Source organism: Bufo gargarizans, chromosome 4 (assembly GCF_014858855.1).
Source record: "Bufo gargarizans isolate SCDJY-AF-19 chromosome 4, ASM1485885v1, whole genome shotgun sequence".
NCBI classification, from domain to species: Eukaryota; Metazoa; Chordata; class Amphibia; order Anura; family Bufonidae; genus Bufo; species Bufo gargarizans.
The window spans coordinates 448,562,827-448,579,584 of record NC_058083.1 but is presented as its reverse complement, the minus strand read 5'-3'; positions in this window follow the sequence as shown (position 1 = coordinate 448,579,584).

Sequence of the window (16,758 nt, the reverse complement as noted above, 5' to 3'; positions counted from 1 at the left end):
ATGTCAGCATTTCAAAATTACTGGCCTTTGAAATGCTGTAATTCCGTCTGGTGGAGACTGAGAGTTTTGAAAGCCTTATGGCGGTGGCTGTCCCACAGTTCATCGTGCCCAGCCGCCACTACTTTACCAGGCAAGCCATCCCTTCATTGCACAACCAAGTGGGAGACAAAATCAGGTGTGCACTGCGCAATGCCATCTGTGGTAAGGTCCACCTAACTACGGATACGTGGACCAGTAAGCACAGTTAGGGAAGTTATATCTCACTAGCAGCACACTGGATAAATGCAGTGGCATTTCACCACCAACTTCAGCACAGCCAGAGGTAAATGACAGCAGGCAGTTTTTAAACTTATCTGTTTGGGGTACAAACCCCACACCGCGCAGGTGCTGTGGACGGGCATGGAACAACAGACCGATGAGTGGTTGGAGCCAGTGAGCCTCAAGCCTGGCCTGGTGGTGTGCGATAATGGGCAAAATCTCGTAGCAGCTCTGGGACTAGCCAGTTTGACGCACATCCCTTGCCTGGCGCATGTACTGAATTAGGTGGTGCAGAGATTCCTTAAAAATTACCCAATATGTCAGAGCTGCTGCATAAAGTGTGGGCCGTCTGTGTGCATTTTCGGCGTTCTCACCCTGCTGCTGCTCGCCTGTCAGTGCTGCAGCGTAACTTTGGCCTTCCCGCTCACCGCCTCATATGCAACGTGCCCACAAGGTGGAACTCCACCTTGCACATGCTGGCCAGAATGTGCAAGCAGCAGCAGGCAATAGTGGAGTTTCAGCTGCAGCACGCACAAGTGAGTCGCTTTGCGGAACAGCACCACTTCACCACCAATGACTGAGCCTCCATGCGAGACCGGTGTTCCTTGTTGCACTGTTTCGAGTACTCCATAAACATGGCCAGTGCCGATAACGCTGTTCTCAGCGTTACTATCCCACTTCTATGCCTCTTTGAAAAAACGCTTCTAGCAATGATGGAAAAGGATGTGACACAGGAGGAGGAGGAAGAGGGATCATTTCATAGGGTTTCCTATGTCATGTTACAGTCATTCACAAGTGGCTCCGAAGGTGGGTTCCTGCACCCACAAACGCCAGGTACACAATTGTCCAGCCAGGGCACAGTTCTGGAGGATGATGAGGTGGAGGATGATGAGGAGGAGTAACCGTGTTCACTGCAGGGTGGCACCCACACCAGCTCATGGCCATCACTGGGTGCCACCAGTGGCTGGGGGGATACAGAGGACACAGACGATACACCTCCCACAGGAGAGCTTGTTGCCTCTAGGCAGCCTAGCACACATGAGCGATTACAGGCTGCAGTGTCTCCGCAATGACCGCTGAGTTGCCCACATACTAGAGCGTGATCGTAAGATGCGCAAGTACAAGCACACGCTGGTAGACGCGCTGCTGGTGGCATTCCCACCTGACAGCGGGGGCACAGTGGAAGCACAAGGTGAAGGCAGAGGAGAAGGAAGAGGTCACCAACGCAGCTGGGGCGCCGCCAGCACTTTAGAAGGCAGGGTTAGCATGGCCGAAATGTGAAAAACCTTTGTCAGCACGCCACAACAACTAGCACCACAAGCTGATATGGAATGTCTTAGCGGGAAGCATCATTACAGCAACATGGTGGAGCAGTATGTGTGCACACGGTTACGCTTACTGAATTACAGGTCTGCCCCCTTCAAATTCTGGGTCTCCAAATTGGGCACATGGCTTGAGCTTGCCCTTTACACCTTGGAGGTGCTGGCCTGTCCTGCATCCACTGTATTATCTGAACGTGTGTTTAGCACGGCAGAGGGCGTTATCACAGACAAGTGCAGCTGCCTGTCCACAGCCAATGTGGACAAGCTCACATTCATTAAAATGAACCAGGCATGCATCCCACAGGACTTGTCCGTACCTTGTGCAGAATAGACATGTATACCGGCCTTCCCCAGACATTTTTTATACTACAGCGCAATTGCTCATTGTTGTATTTTAGATATTTCCTACTATTTTGGGATTTACCCTAATAAAAATAAATAAATAAAATTTAACCAAAAGCCAGTGTTGGTTACCTTGTCCTCCTCCACTGCCGCTTCCACCTACACCGCTACATCCACCGCCTCCTCAACCTCTTACTCCATATGGACCTCCACCTCATACATCAATAATCTTTTTTGTGATCTACCCCTGCTCTACCTAGTAGACAGGTAAGCAAATTTCACTAATTTGTCTGTTACATTTCCTAGTGAAATTCACAAATTTTTGGCTGTAATATACCCCTGCTCTACCTAGTAGACAGGTAAACAAATTTCACAAATTTTTCTGTTACATTGTCGGGTGACATTCACTAATTTTTGGCTGTGATATACCCCTTGTCTAACTAGTGGACAAGGAAATACATTTCACTAATTCGCCTGTTACATTCTTGGGTGAGATTTTAACATTTTTGCTCTGAATAAACCCCTGCTCTGCAGAGGTGACAGGGAATAGTTAAAAATCTTCTGTTCCATTAGTGGGTGACATTAACCCATTTCTGGTGATGAAAAAACCCTTTTAATTGATGCACGCCCTCTCCTTTCATTCGATGCTTCAACTTTAACAATTTGTCCCACATTTCCGCTCAAACACATTTGAGCCATTGACCTCCCATGTATGTGGTATATCTTTCTAAATCTCCCTCTCTGGCATGGAACTTTGAATCGGCGTTAACCGCGATCAACATGGTAGGTGCAGAAAAGAACATCGAAAGTTGCTAGAGAAGATATCCAAATGCATCGTGGACGTCACTGGGACGTGCAATCAGGCAGTAGTTATCTAGAGTCAACAAAGCGGCAGCAGGGCCTCTCCTGTCTAACGTTTCCAAATCCAAAATAGCCCAGTGACATTCCCTATAATTTTTTATTAATCATTCCAATAACAGGGCATCTTAAGAGTCCTGTATTGTTATTTATCGTCACTACCTCCCCGAGTCGGGAGTGGATAATTGCCACATGCCCCCTCCTTAACTTGGAAGCTTCTGCTTCAATTCTTTGTCCCACATTTCCACTCGATTACATTTAATTTCATCCATTGACCTCCCTTGGATGTGGTATCCCTTTTTCTGGCTCCATCTCCGGCCTGGGACACTGATTCCCCGCTACCTGTGATCACCATGGTAGGCGCAGAAAAGAACATCGAAAGTTGATAGAGCAGATATCCAATTGGACCGTGTACATTACGGGGAAGTGCAACATGATGGAGCAGTATGTGTGCACACGCCTACACGTACTGACTGATGGGTCTGCCACTTCAACTTCTGGGTCTCCAAATTGGGCACATGTCCTGAGCTTGCCCTTTACGTCTTGGAGGTGTTGGCCTGCCCTGCAGCCGTTGTATTGTCTGAACCTTTGTTTAGCACAGCTGGAGGGAGGGGGGGGGGGGGTTATCACAAGTTAGATTTCCCAATGTTTTGGGGTGTACCCTAATTTAAACAACAAAATATAAAAAATAAAACCAAAAAGCAGTGTAGGCTACCTCGTTCTCCTCCACCTACACGCCACCTCAACCTCCTACTCCATATGGACCTCGTCCTCCTAGATCAAGATTTATTTATTTTTTTACGTATTTTATGTTATTTAAAGTCATTTCTGTATCCACATTTGTTTGCAGAGCACTTGCTATGCTCTTACCCACATTTTGCTGCCATTTGCAGCCCTCTAGCCCTTTCCATGGCTTTTTTACATCCATTTTAGTGCGCAAAAGTTTGCGTCCCCATTGACTTCAATGGGGTTCGGGGTCAAGTTTGGGTCAAGTTTGGGTCCCAAACTCGAACTTTTTTATGACGTTCAGCCAAACCCGTTGAACCTGAATATCCAGGTATCTGCTCAACTCTATTTAAGAGGTAATGTATGATTGGCTTAGCACCATAAATGCGTATTTTTTTTAATCTGTTTTGTTGGTAGAGTAGGATTTGTGACTAATGTATAAGTTACATGCCTCATGCCCAATATTTTGTATTTACTAAGGGGCAGACAAATATTTTGTGCACAAAATTTCACTTTTAGCCCTTTTTTTGCACCTTTTTAAAAAGCTGCCTGTATAACTTTATAATAAATAATATTGAACTTTGGACTGAAAGTTCACTAGGTAGTTTGTGCTCTAAATTTAACAAATAGGATACATGTGATAAATGTGTCACAAACAATGTTTTATAAAGCAGACACTCAAAAAAGTAATTTTAAATACACAGTTGAGTCACATTATTATGACCACCAGCTAATATCCAGAGTAATCAATCATCGTGTGCAGCATGAACAGCATCTAGATGGAATAGGACTGACTCAAAAAAGTTCTTAGTTGGTTATCACATTTATCTGGAGCCATGATGAATGCATTCTACAGCTACTAGAGGACGTGTGGATGAGGATTCATAGAGCAAACACAACAATTGAGGTGGTCCCACAGATGCTTAACCCCATAGGGACACAGCCTTATTTCACCTTAAGGACCAGGCCATTTTTTGCAAATCTGACCACTGTCACTTTAAGTGCTGATAACTTTAAAACGCTTTGACTTATCCAGGCCGTTCTGAGATTATTTTTTCGTCACATATTGTACTTCATGACAGCGGTAAAATGAAGTCAAAAATATTTTTTTTTTGCACAAAATAATACCTAATTTACCCCAAAATTGCAAAAATTTGCAAATTTCAAAGTTTCATTTTCTCTACTTCTGTAATACATAGTTATACCCCCAAAAATTGTGATGACTTTACATTCCCCATATGTCTACGTCATGTTTGTAGCATTTTGGGAATGATATTTTATTTTTTGGGGATGTTACAAGGCTTAGAAGTTTAGAAGCAAATTTTGAAATTTTTCAGAAATCTTCAAAATCCCACTTTTTATGGACCAGTTCAGGTTTGAAGTCATATTGTGAGGCTTAGATAATAGAAACCTCCCAAAAATGACCCCATCTAAGAAACTACACCCCTCAAGGTATTCAAAATGGATTTTACATACGTCGTTAACCCTTTAGGTGTTGCACAAGAGTTATTGGCAAATGGGGAAGAAATTTGAGAATTTCATTTTTTTGTCTAATTTTCCATTTTAACTAGGGATGAGCGAACTCGAACTGTATAGTTCGGGTTCGTACCGAATTTTGGGGTGTCCGTGACACGGACCCGAACCCGGACCGAATTTTCGTAAAAGTCCGGGTTCGGGTTCGGTGTTCGTCGCTTTCTTGGCGCTTTTGTGACGCTTTCTTGGCGCTTTTTGAAAGGCTGCAAAGCAGCCAATCAACAAGCGTCATACTACTTGCCCCAAGAGGCCGTCACAGCCATGCCTACTATTGGCATGGCTGTGATTGGCCAGAGCACCATGTGACCCAGCCTCTATTTAAGCTGGAGTCACATAGCGCCGCCCGTCACTCTGCTCTGATTAGCGTAGGGAGAGGTTGCGGATGCGACAGTAGGGCGAGATTAGGCAGATTAACTCCTCCAAAGGACTTCACTTGATTAATCGATCGATCTGCAGCTGTGCATCATTGAGCTGCTGAAATTCAAATGCTCACTCACTGTTTTTAGGCTGCCCAGACCGTTTGTCAGTCACTTTTTTCTGGGGTGATCGGCGGCCATTTTGTGTCTTGTGCGGTGCTGCGACCAAGTGCATCCAAGCTGCGACCAAGTGCATTTAACCCTCAATGGTGTGGTTGTTTTTTGGCTAAAGCCTACATCAGGGTGAAGCTGTCACACCAAGTGCATTTAACCAGCAATAGTCTGTTCATTTTTTGGCCATATACTAAATCAGGGGCAAGCTGCGCCTGTCACCAAGTGCATTTAACCCTCAATGGTGTGGTTGTTTTTTGGCTAAAGCCTACATCAGGGTGAAGCTGTCACACCAAGTGCATTTAACCAGCAATAGTCTGTTTATTTTTTGGCCATATACTACATCAGGGGCAAGCTGCGCCCGTCACCAAGTGCATTTGACCCTCAGTAGTGTGGTTGGTCAAGCTGTGACACCAAGTGCATTTAACCAGCAATAGTCTGTTCATTTTTTGGCCATATACTACATCAGGGGCAAGCTGCGCCCGTCACCAAGTGCATTTAACCCTCAGTAGTGTGGTTGGTCAAGCTATCACACCAAGTGCATTTAACCAGCAATAGTCTGTTCATTTTTTGGCCATATACTAAATCAGGGGCAAGCTGCGCCCGTCACCAAGTGCATTTAACCAGCAATAGTCTGTTCATTTTTTGGCCATATACTACATCAGGGGCAAGCTGCGCCCGTCACCAAGTGCATTTAACCCTCAGTAGTGTGGTTGGTCAAGCTATCACACCAAGTGCATTTAACCAGCAATAGTCTGTTCATTTTTTGGCCATATACTAAATCAGGGGCAAGCTGCGCCCGTCACCAAGTGCATTTAACCAGCAATAGTCTGTTCATTTTTTGGCCATATACTACATCAGGGGCAAGCTGCGCCCGTCACCAAGTGCATTTAACCCTCAGTAGTGTGGTTCGTCAAGCTGTGACACCAAGTGCATTTAACCAGCAATAGTCTGTTCATTTTTTGGCCATATACTACATCAGGGGCAAGCTGCGCCCGTCACCAAGTGCATTTAACCAGTAATAGTGTGGTTATTTTTTGGCCATATCCCAGTCTAATTCTGTCACTAAATCCATACCGGTCACCCAGCGCCTAAATACTAGGCCTCAAATTTATATCCCGCTAAATCTCTCGTTACCGCTGTCCTGTTGTGGCTGGGAAAGTTATTTAGTGTCCGTCAAAGCACATTTTTTGTTCTGGGTTGAAGTACAATTCCCAATTTAGCAATTTCATAATTTAGTGGTTCCTGCTATATCAGAGCTATTTGAAATCTATCCCTAAAAGGGTATATAATATTCAAGGTGCACATAGGGTCCTTCAGAATAACTTCACACACACCCGCTACTGTGCATTTCCAAGTCTAATTCTGTCACTAAACCCATACCTGTCACCCAGCGCCTAAATACTAGGCCTCAAATTTATATCCCACTAAATCTCTCGTTACCGCTGTCCTGTTGTGGCTGGGAAAGTTATTTACTGTCCGTCAAAGCACATTTTTTGTTCTGGGTTGAAATACAATTCCCAATTTAGCAATTTCATAATTTAGTGGTTTCTGCTGTATCAGAGCTATTTGAAATCTATCCCTAAAAGGGTATATAATATTCAAGGTGCACATTGGGTCATTCAGAATAACTTCACACACACCCGCTACTGTGTATTTCCAAGTCTAATTCTGTCACTAAACCCATACCTGTCACCCAGCGCCTAAATACTAGGCCTCAAATTTATATCCTGCTAAATCTCTCGTTACCGCTGTCCTGTTGTGGCTGGGAAAGTTATTTAGTGTCCGTCAAAGCACATTTTTTGTTCTGGGTTGAAATACAATTCCCAATTTAGCAATTTCATAATTTAGTGGTTTCTGCTATATCAGAGCTATTTGAAATCTATCCCTAAAAGGGTATATAATATTCAAGGTGCACATTGGGTCATTCAGAATAACTTCACACACACCCGCTACTGTGTATTTCCAAGTCTAATTCTGTCACTAAACCCATACCTGTCACCCAGCGCCTAAATACTAGGCCTCAAATTTATATCCTGCTAAATCTCTCGTTACCGCTGTCCTGTTGTGGCTGGGAAAGTTATTTAGTGTCCGTCAAAGCACATTTTTTGTTCTGGGTTGAAATACAATTCCCAATTTAGCAATTTCATAATTTAGTGGTTCCTGCTATATCAGAGCTATTTGAAATCTATCCCTAAAAGGGTATATAATATTCAAGGTGCACATTGGGTCATTCAGAATAACTTCACACACACCCGCTACTGTGTATTTCCAAGTCTAATTCTGTCACTAAACCCATACCTGTCACCCAGCGCCTAAATACTAGACCTCAAATTTATATCCTGCTAAATCTCTCGTTACCGCTGTCCTGTTGTGGCTGGGAAAGTTATTTAGTGTCCGTCAAAGCACATTTTTTGTTCTGGGTTGAAATACAATTCCCAATTTAGCAATTTCATAATTTAGTGGTTTCTGCTATATCAGAGCTATTTGAAATCTATCCCTAAAAGGGTATATAATATTCAAGGTGCACATTGGGTCATTCAGAATAACTTCACACACACCCGCTACTGTGTATTTCCAAGTCTAATTCTGTCACTAAACCCATACCTGTCACCCAGCGCCTAAATACTAGGCCTCAAATTTATATCCTGCTAAATCTCTCGTTACCGCTGTCCTGTTGTGGCTGGGAAAGTTATTTAGTGTCCGTCAAAGCACATTTTTTGTTCTGGGTTGAAATACAATTCCCAATTTAGCAATTTCATAATTTAGTGGTTCCTGCTATATCAGAGCTATTTGAAATCTATCCCTAAAAGGGTATATAATATTCAAGGTGCACATTGGGTCATTCAGAATAACTTCACACACACCCGCTACTGTGTATTTCCAAGTCTAATTCTGTCACTAAACCCATACCTGTCACCCAGCGCCTAAATACTAGGCCTCAAATTTATATCCCGCTAAATCTCTCGTTACCGCTGTCCTGTTGTGGCTGGGAAAGTTATTTAGTGTCCGTCAAAGCACATTTTTTGTTCTGGGTTGAAATACAATTCCCAATTTAGCAATTTCATAATTTAGTGGTTTCTGCTATATCAGAGCTATTTGAAATCTATCCCTAAAAGGGTATATAATATTCAAGGTGCACATTGGGTCATTCAGAATAACTTCACACACACCCGCTACTGTGTATTTCCAAGTCTAATTCTGTCACTAAACCCATACCTGTCACCCAGCGCCTAAATACTAGGCCTCAAATTTATATCCTGCTAAATCTCTCGTTACCGCTGTCCTGTTGTGGCTGGGAAAGTTATTTAGTGTCCGTCAAAGCACATTTTTTGTTCTGGGTTGAAATACAATTCCCAATTTAGCAATTTCATAATTTAGTGGTTCCTGCTATATCAGAGCTATTTGAAATCTGTCCCTAAAAGGGTATATAATATTCAAGGTGCACATTGGGTCATTCAGAATAACTTCACACACACCCGCTACTGTGTATTTCCAAGTCTAATTCTGTCACTAAACCCATACCTGTCACCCAGCGCCTAAATACTAGGCCTCAAATTTATATCCTGCTAAATCTCTCGTTACCGCTGTCCTGTTGTGGCTGGGAAAGTTATTTAGTGTCCGTCAAAGCACATTTTTTGTTCTGGGTTGAAATACAATTCCAAATTTAGCAATTTAAAAATTTAGTGGTTTCTGCTGTATCAGAGCTATTTGAAATCTATCCCTAAAAGGGTATATAATATTCAAGGTGCACATAGGGTCATTCAGAATAACTTCACACACACGCTACTGTGCATTTCCAAGTCTAATTCTGTTAGTAAATCCATACCGGTCACCCAGCGCCTAAATACTAGGCCTCAAATTTATATCCCGCTGAATTTGAATACAATACATTGGGCCAAATAATATTTTTGTTGTTGTGGTGAACCATAACAATGAGAAAAACATCTAGTAAGGGACGTGGACATGGTCGTGGTGGTGTTAGTGAACCCTCTGGTGCTGGGAGAGGACGTGGCCGTTCTGCCACATCCACACGTCCTAGTGTACCAACTACCTCAGGTCCCAGTAGCCGCCAGAATTTACAGCGATATATGGTGGGGCCCAATGCCGTTCTAAGGATGGTAAGGCCTGAGCAGGTACAGGCATTAGTCAATTGGGTGGCCGACAGTGGATCCAGCACGTTCACATTATCTCCCACCCAGTCTTCTGCAGAAAGCGCACAGATGGCGCCTGAAAACCAACCCCATCAGTCTGTCCTATCACCCCCATGCATACCAGGGAAACTGTCTCAGCCTCAAGTTATGCAGCAGTCTCTTATGCTGTTTGAAGACTCCGCTGGCAGGGTTTCCCAAGGGCATCCACCTAGCCCTTCCCCAGCGGTGAAAGACATAGAATGCACTGACGCACAACCACTTATGTTTCCTGATGATGAAGACATGGGAATACCACCTCAGCATGTCTCTGATGATGACGAAACACAGGTGCCAACTGCTGCGTCTTTCTGCAGTGTGCAGACTGAACAGGAGGTCAGGGATCAAGACTGGGTGGAAGATGATGCAGGGGATGATGAGGTCCTAGACCCCACATGGAATGAAGGTCGTGCCACTGACTTTCACAGTTCGGAGGAAGAGGCAGTGGTGAGACCGAGCCAACAGCGTAGCAAAAGAGGGAGCAGTGGGCAAAAGCAGAACACCTGCCGCCAAGAGACTCCGCCTGCTACTGCCCGCCGCCATCTGGGACCGAGCACCCCAAAGGCATCTTCAAGGAGTTCCCTGGCATGGCACTTCTTCAAACAATGTGCTGACGACAAGACCCGAGTGGTTTGCACGCTGTGCCATCAGAGCCTTAAGCGAGGCATTAACGTTCTGAACCTGAGCACAACCTGCATGACCAGGCACCTGCATGCAAAGCATGAACTGCAGTGGAGTAAACACCTTAAAACCAAGGAAGTCACTCAGGCTCCCCCTGCTACCTCTTCTGCTGCTGCCGCCTCGGCCTCTTCTGCTGCTGCCGCCTCGGCCTCTTCCTCCGCCTCTGGAGGAACGTTGGCACCTGCCGCCCAGCAAACAGGGGATGTACCACCAACACCACCACCACCACCTCCGTCACCAAGCATCTCAACCATGTCACACGGCAGCGTTCAGCTCTCCATCTCACAAACATTTGAGAGAAAGCGTAAATTCCCACCTAGCCACCCTCGATCCCTGGCCCTGAATGCCAGCATTTCTAAACTACTGGCCTATGAAATGCTGTCATTTAGGCTGGTGGACACAGACAGCTTCAAACAGCTCATGTCGCTTGCTGTCCCACAGTATGTTGTTCCCAGCCGGCACTACTTCTCCAAGAGAGCCGTGCCTTCCCTGCACAACCAAGTATCCGATAAAATCAAGTGTGCACTGCGCAACGCCATCTGTGGCAAGGTCCACCTAACCACAGATACGTGGACCAGTAAGCACGGCCAGGGACGCTATATCTCCCTAACTGCACACTGGGTAAATGTAGTGGCAGCTGGGCCCCAGGCGGAGAGCTGTTTGGCGCACGTCCTTCCGCCGCCAAGGATCGCAGGGCAACATTCTTTGCCTCCTGTTGCCACCTCCTCCTTCTTGGCTTCCTCCTCCTCTTCTTCCACCTGCTCATCCAGTCAGCCACACACCTTCACCACCAACTTCAGCACAGCCCGGGGTAAACGTCAGCAGGCCATTCTGAAACTCATATGTTTGGGGGACAGGCCCCACACCGCACAGGAGTTGTGGCGGGGTATAGAACAACAGACCGACGAGTGGTTGCTGCCGGTGAGCCTCAAGCCCGGCCTGGTGGTGTGCGATAATGGGCGAAATCTCGTTGCAGCTCTGGGACTAGCCAATTTGACGCACATCCCTTGCTTGGCGCATGTGCTGAATTTGGTGGTGCAGAAGTTCATTCACAACTACCCCGACATGTCAGAGCTGCTGCATAAAGTGCGGGCCGTCTGTTCGCGCTTGCGGCGTTCACATCCTGCTGCTGCTCGCCTGTCTGCGCTACAGCGTAACTTCGGCCTTCCCGCTCACCGCCTCATATGCGACGTGCCCACCAGGTGGAACTCCACCTTGCACATGCTGGACAGACTGTGCGAGCAGCAGCAGGCCATAGTGGAGTTTCAGCTGCAGCACGCACGGGTCAGTCGCACTACAGAACAGCACCACTTCACCACCAATGACTGGGCCTCCATGCGAGACCTGTGTGCCCTGTTGCGCTGTTTCGAGTACTCCACCAACATGGCCAGTGGCGATGACGCCGTTATCAGCGTTACAATACCACTTCTATGTCTCCTTGAGAAAACACTTAGGGCGATGATGCAAGAGGAGGTGGCCCAGGAGGAGGAGGAGGAGGAGGAGGAGGAAGAGGGGTCATTTTTAGCACTTTCAGGCCAGTCTCTTCGAAGTGACTCAGAGGGAGGTTTTTGGCAACAGCAGAGGCCAGGTACAAATGTGGCCAGACAGGGCCCACTACTGGAGGACGAGGAGGACGAGGATGAGGAGGAGGTGGAGGAGGATGAGGATGAAGCATGGTCACAGCGGGGTGGCACCCAACGCAGCTCGGGTCCATCACTGGTGCGTGGCTGGGGGGAAAGGCAGGACGATGACGATACGCCTCCCACAGAGGACAGCTTGTCCTTACCCCTGGGCAGCCTGGCACACATGAGCGACTACATGCTGCAGTGCCTGCGCAACGACAGCAGAGTTATCAAACATTTTAACCTGTGCGGACTACTGGGTTGCCACCCTGCTGGATCCACGCTACAAAGACAATGTGCCCACCTTACTTCCTGCACTGGAGCGTGATAGGAAGATGCGCGAGTACAAGCGCACGTTGGTAGACGCGCTACTGAGAGCATTCCTAAATGTCACAGGGGAACAAGTGGAAGCCCAAGGCCAAGGCAGAGGAGGAGCAAGAGGTCGCCAAGGCAGCTGTGTCAATGCCAGCTCCTTTGAGGGCAGGGTTAGCATGGCAGAGATGTGGAAAAGTTTTGTCAACACGCCACAGCTAACTGCACCACCACCTGATACGCAACGTGTTAGCAGGAGGCAACATTTCACTAACATGGTGGAACAGTACGTGTGCACACCCCTCCACGTACTGACTGATGGTTCGGCCCCATTCAACTTCTGGGTCTCTAAATTGTCCACGTGGCCAGAGCTAGCCTTTTATGCCTTGGAGGTGCTGGCCTGCCCGGCGGCCAGCGTTTTGTCTGAACGTGTATTCAGCACGGCAGGGGGCGTCATTACAGACAAACGCAGCCGCCTGTCTACAGCCAATGTGGACAAGCTGACGTTCATAAAAATGAACCAGGCATGGATCCCACAGGATCTGTCCGTCCCTTGTCCAGATTAGACATTAACTACCTCCCCTTAACCATATATTATTGGACTCCAGGGCACTTCCTCATTCAATCCTATTTTTATTTTCATTTTACCATTATATTGCGAGGCTACCCAAAGTTGAATGAACCTCTCCTGTGTCTGGGTGCCGGGGCCTAAATATATGCCAATGGACTGTTCCAATGTTGGGTGACGTGAAGCCTGATTCTCTGCTATGACATGCAGAATGATTCTCTGCTGACATGAAGCCAGATTGTCTGTTACGGGACCTCTCTCCTCTGCCTGTGTGCTGGGCCTAAATATATGCCAATGGACTGTTGCAGTGGTGGCTGACGTGAAGCCTCATTCTCTGCTATGACATGCAGACTAATTCTCTGCTGACATGAAGACAGATTCTCTGTTACGGGACCTCTCTCCTCTGCCTGTGTGTGTGCTGGGCCTAAATATATGCCAATGGACTGTTGCAGTGGTGGCTGACGTGAAGCCTCATTCTCTGCTATGACATGCAGACTGATTCTCTGCTGACATGAAGCCAGATTCTCTGTTACGGGACCTCTCTCCTCTGCCTGTGTGTGTGCTGGGCCTAAATATATGCCAATGGACTGTTGCAGTGGTGGCTGACGTGAAGCCTCATTCTCTGCTATGACATGCAGACTGATTCTCTGCTGACATGAAGCCAGATTCTCTGTTACGGGACCTCTCTCCTCTGCCTGTGTGTGTGCTGGGCCTAAATATATGCCAATGGACTGTTGCAGTGGTGGCTGACGTGAAGCCTCATTCTCTGCTATGACATGCAGACTGATTCTCTGCTGACATGAAGCCAGATTCTCTGTTACGGGACCTCTCTCCTCTGCCTGTGTGTGTGCTGGGCCTAAATATATGCCAATGGACTGTTGCAGTGGTGGCTGACGTGAAGCCTCATTCTCTGCTATGACATGCAGACTGATTCTCTGCTGACATGAAGACAGATTCTCTGTTACGGGACCTCTCTCCTCTGCCTGTGTGTGTGCTGGGCCTAAATATATGCCAATGGACTGTTGCAGTGGTGGCTGACGTGAAGCCTCATTCTCTGCTATGACATGCAGACTGATTCTCTGCTGACATGAAGCCAGATTCTCTGTTACGGGACCTCTCTCCTCTGCCTGTGTGTGTGCTGGGCCTAAATATATGCCAATGGACTGTTGCAGTGGTGGCTGACGTGAAGCCTCATTCTCTGCTATGACATGCAGACTGATTCTCTGCTGACATGAAGACAGATTCTCTGTTACGGGACCTCCCTCCTCTGTCTGGGTGCCAGGGCCTAAATATATGCCAATGGACTGTTGCAGTGGTGGCTGACGTGAAGCCTCATTCTCTGCTATGACATGCAGACTGATTCTCTGCTGACATGAAGACAGATTCTCTGTTACGGGACCTCCCTCCTCTGTCTGGGTGCCAGGGCCTAAATATATGCCAATGGACTGTTGCAGTGGTGGCTGACGTGAAGCCTCATTCTCTGCTATGACATGCAGACTGATTCTCTGCTGACATGAAGACAGATTCTCTGTTACGGGACCTCCCTCCTCTGCCTGGGTGCTGGGCCTAAATATATGCCAATGGACTGTTGCAGTGGTGGCTGACGTGAAGCCTCATTCTCTGCTATGACATGCAGACTAATTCTCTGCTGACATGAAGACAGATTCTCTGTTACGGGACCTCTCTCCTCTGCCTGTGTGTGTGCTGGGCCTAAATATATGCCAATGTACTGTTGCAGTGGTGGCTGACGTGAAGCCTCATTCTCTGCTATGACATGCAGACTGATTTTCTGCTGACATGAAGACAGATTCTCTGTTACGGGACCTCCCTCCTCTGCCTGGGTGCTGGGCCTAAATATATGCCAATGGACTGTTACAGTGGTGGGTGACGTGAAGCCTCATTCTCTGCTATGACATGCAGACTGATTCTCTGCTGACATGAAGCCAGATTCTCTGTTACGGGACCTCTCTCCTCTGCCTGTGTGTGTGCTGGGCCTAAATATATGCCAATGGACTGTTGCAGTGGTGGCTGACGTGAAGCCTCATTCTCTGCTATGACATGCAGACTAATTCTCTGCTGACATGAAGACAGATTCTCTGTTACGGGACCTCCCTCCTCTGCCTGGGTGCTGGGCCTAAATATATGCCAATGGACTGTTGCAGTGGTGGCTGACGTGAAGCCTCATTCTCTGCTATGACATGCAGACTGATTCTCTGCTGACATGAAGACAGATTCTCTGTTACGGGACCTCTCTCCTCTGCCTGTGTGTGTGCTGGGCCTAAATATATGCCAATGGACTGTTGCAGTGGTGGCTGACGCGAAGCCTCATTCTCTGCTATGACATGCAGACTGATTCTCTGCTGACATGAAGACAGATTCTCTGTTACGGGACCTCCCTCCTCTGCCTGGGTGCTGGGCCTAAATATATGCCAATGGACTGTTGCAGTGGTGGCTGACGTGAAGCCTCATTCTCTGCTATGACATGCAGACTGATTCTCTGCTGACATGAAGCCAGATTCTCTGTTACGGGACCTCTCTCCTCTGCCTGTGTGTGTGCTGGGCCTAAATATATGCCAATGGACTGTTGCAGTGGTGGCTGACGCGAAGCCTCATTCTCTGCTATGACATGCAGACTGATTCTCTGCTGACATGAAGACAGATTCTCTGTTACGGGACCTCCCTCCTCTGCCTGGGTGCTGGGCCTAAATATATGCCAATGGACTGTTGCAGTGGTGGCTGACGTGAAGCCTCATTCTCTGCTATGACATGCAGACTGATTCTCTGCTGACATGAAGCCAGATTCTCTGTTACGGGACCTCTCTCCTCTGCCTGTGTGTGTGCTGGGCCTAAATATATGCCAATGGACTGTTGCAGTGGTGGCTGACGCGAAGCCTCATTCTCTGCTATGACATGCAGACTGATTCTCTGCTGACATGAAGACAGATTCTCTGTTACGGGACCTCCCTCCTCTGCCTGGGTGCTGGGCCTAAATATATGCCAATGGACTGTTGCAGTGGTGGCTGACGTGAAGCCTCATTCTCTGCTATGACATGCAGACTGATTCTCTGCTGACATGAAGCCAGATTCTCTGTTACGGGACCTCTCTCCTCTGCCTGTGTGTGTTCTGGGCCTAAATATATGCCAATGGACTGTTGCAGTGGTGGCTGACGTGAAGCCTCATTCTCTGCTATGACATGCAGACTAATTCTCTGCTGACATGAAGCCAGATTCTCTGTTACGGGACCTCTCTCCTCTGCCTGTGTGTGTGCTGGGCCTAAATATATGCCAATGGACTGTTGCAGTGGTGGCTGACGTGAAGCCTCATTCTCTGCTATGACATGCAGACTGATTCTCTGCTGACATGAAGACAGATTCTCTGTTACGGGACCTCTCTCCTCTGCCTGTGTGTGTGCTGGGCCTAAATATATGCCAATGGACTGTTGCAGTGGTGGCTGACGTGAAGCCTCATTCTCTGCTATGACATGCAGACTGATTCTCTGCTGACATGAAGACAGATTCTCTGTTACGGGACCTCCCTCCTCTGCCTGGGTGCTGGGCCTAAATATATGCCAATGGACTGTTGCAGTGGTGGCTGACGTGAAGCCTCATTCTCTGCTATGACATGCAGACTAATTCTCTGCTGACATGAAGACAGATTCTCTGTTACGGGACCTCTCTCCTCTGCCTGTGTGTGTGCTGGGCCTAAATATATGCCAATGGACTGTTGCAGTGGTGGCTGACGTGAAGCCTCATTCTCTGCTATGACATGCAGACTGATTCTCTGCTGACATGAAGCCAGATTCTCTGTTACGGGACCTC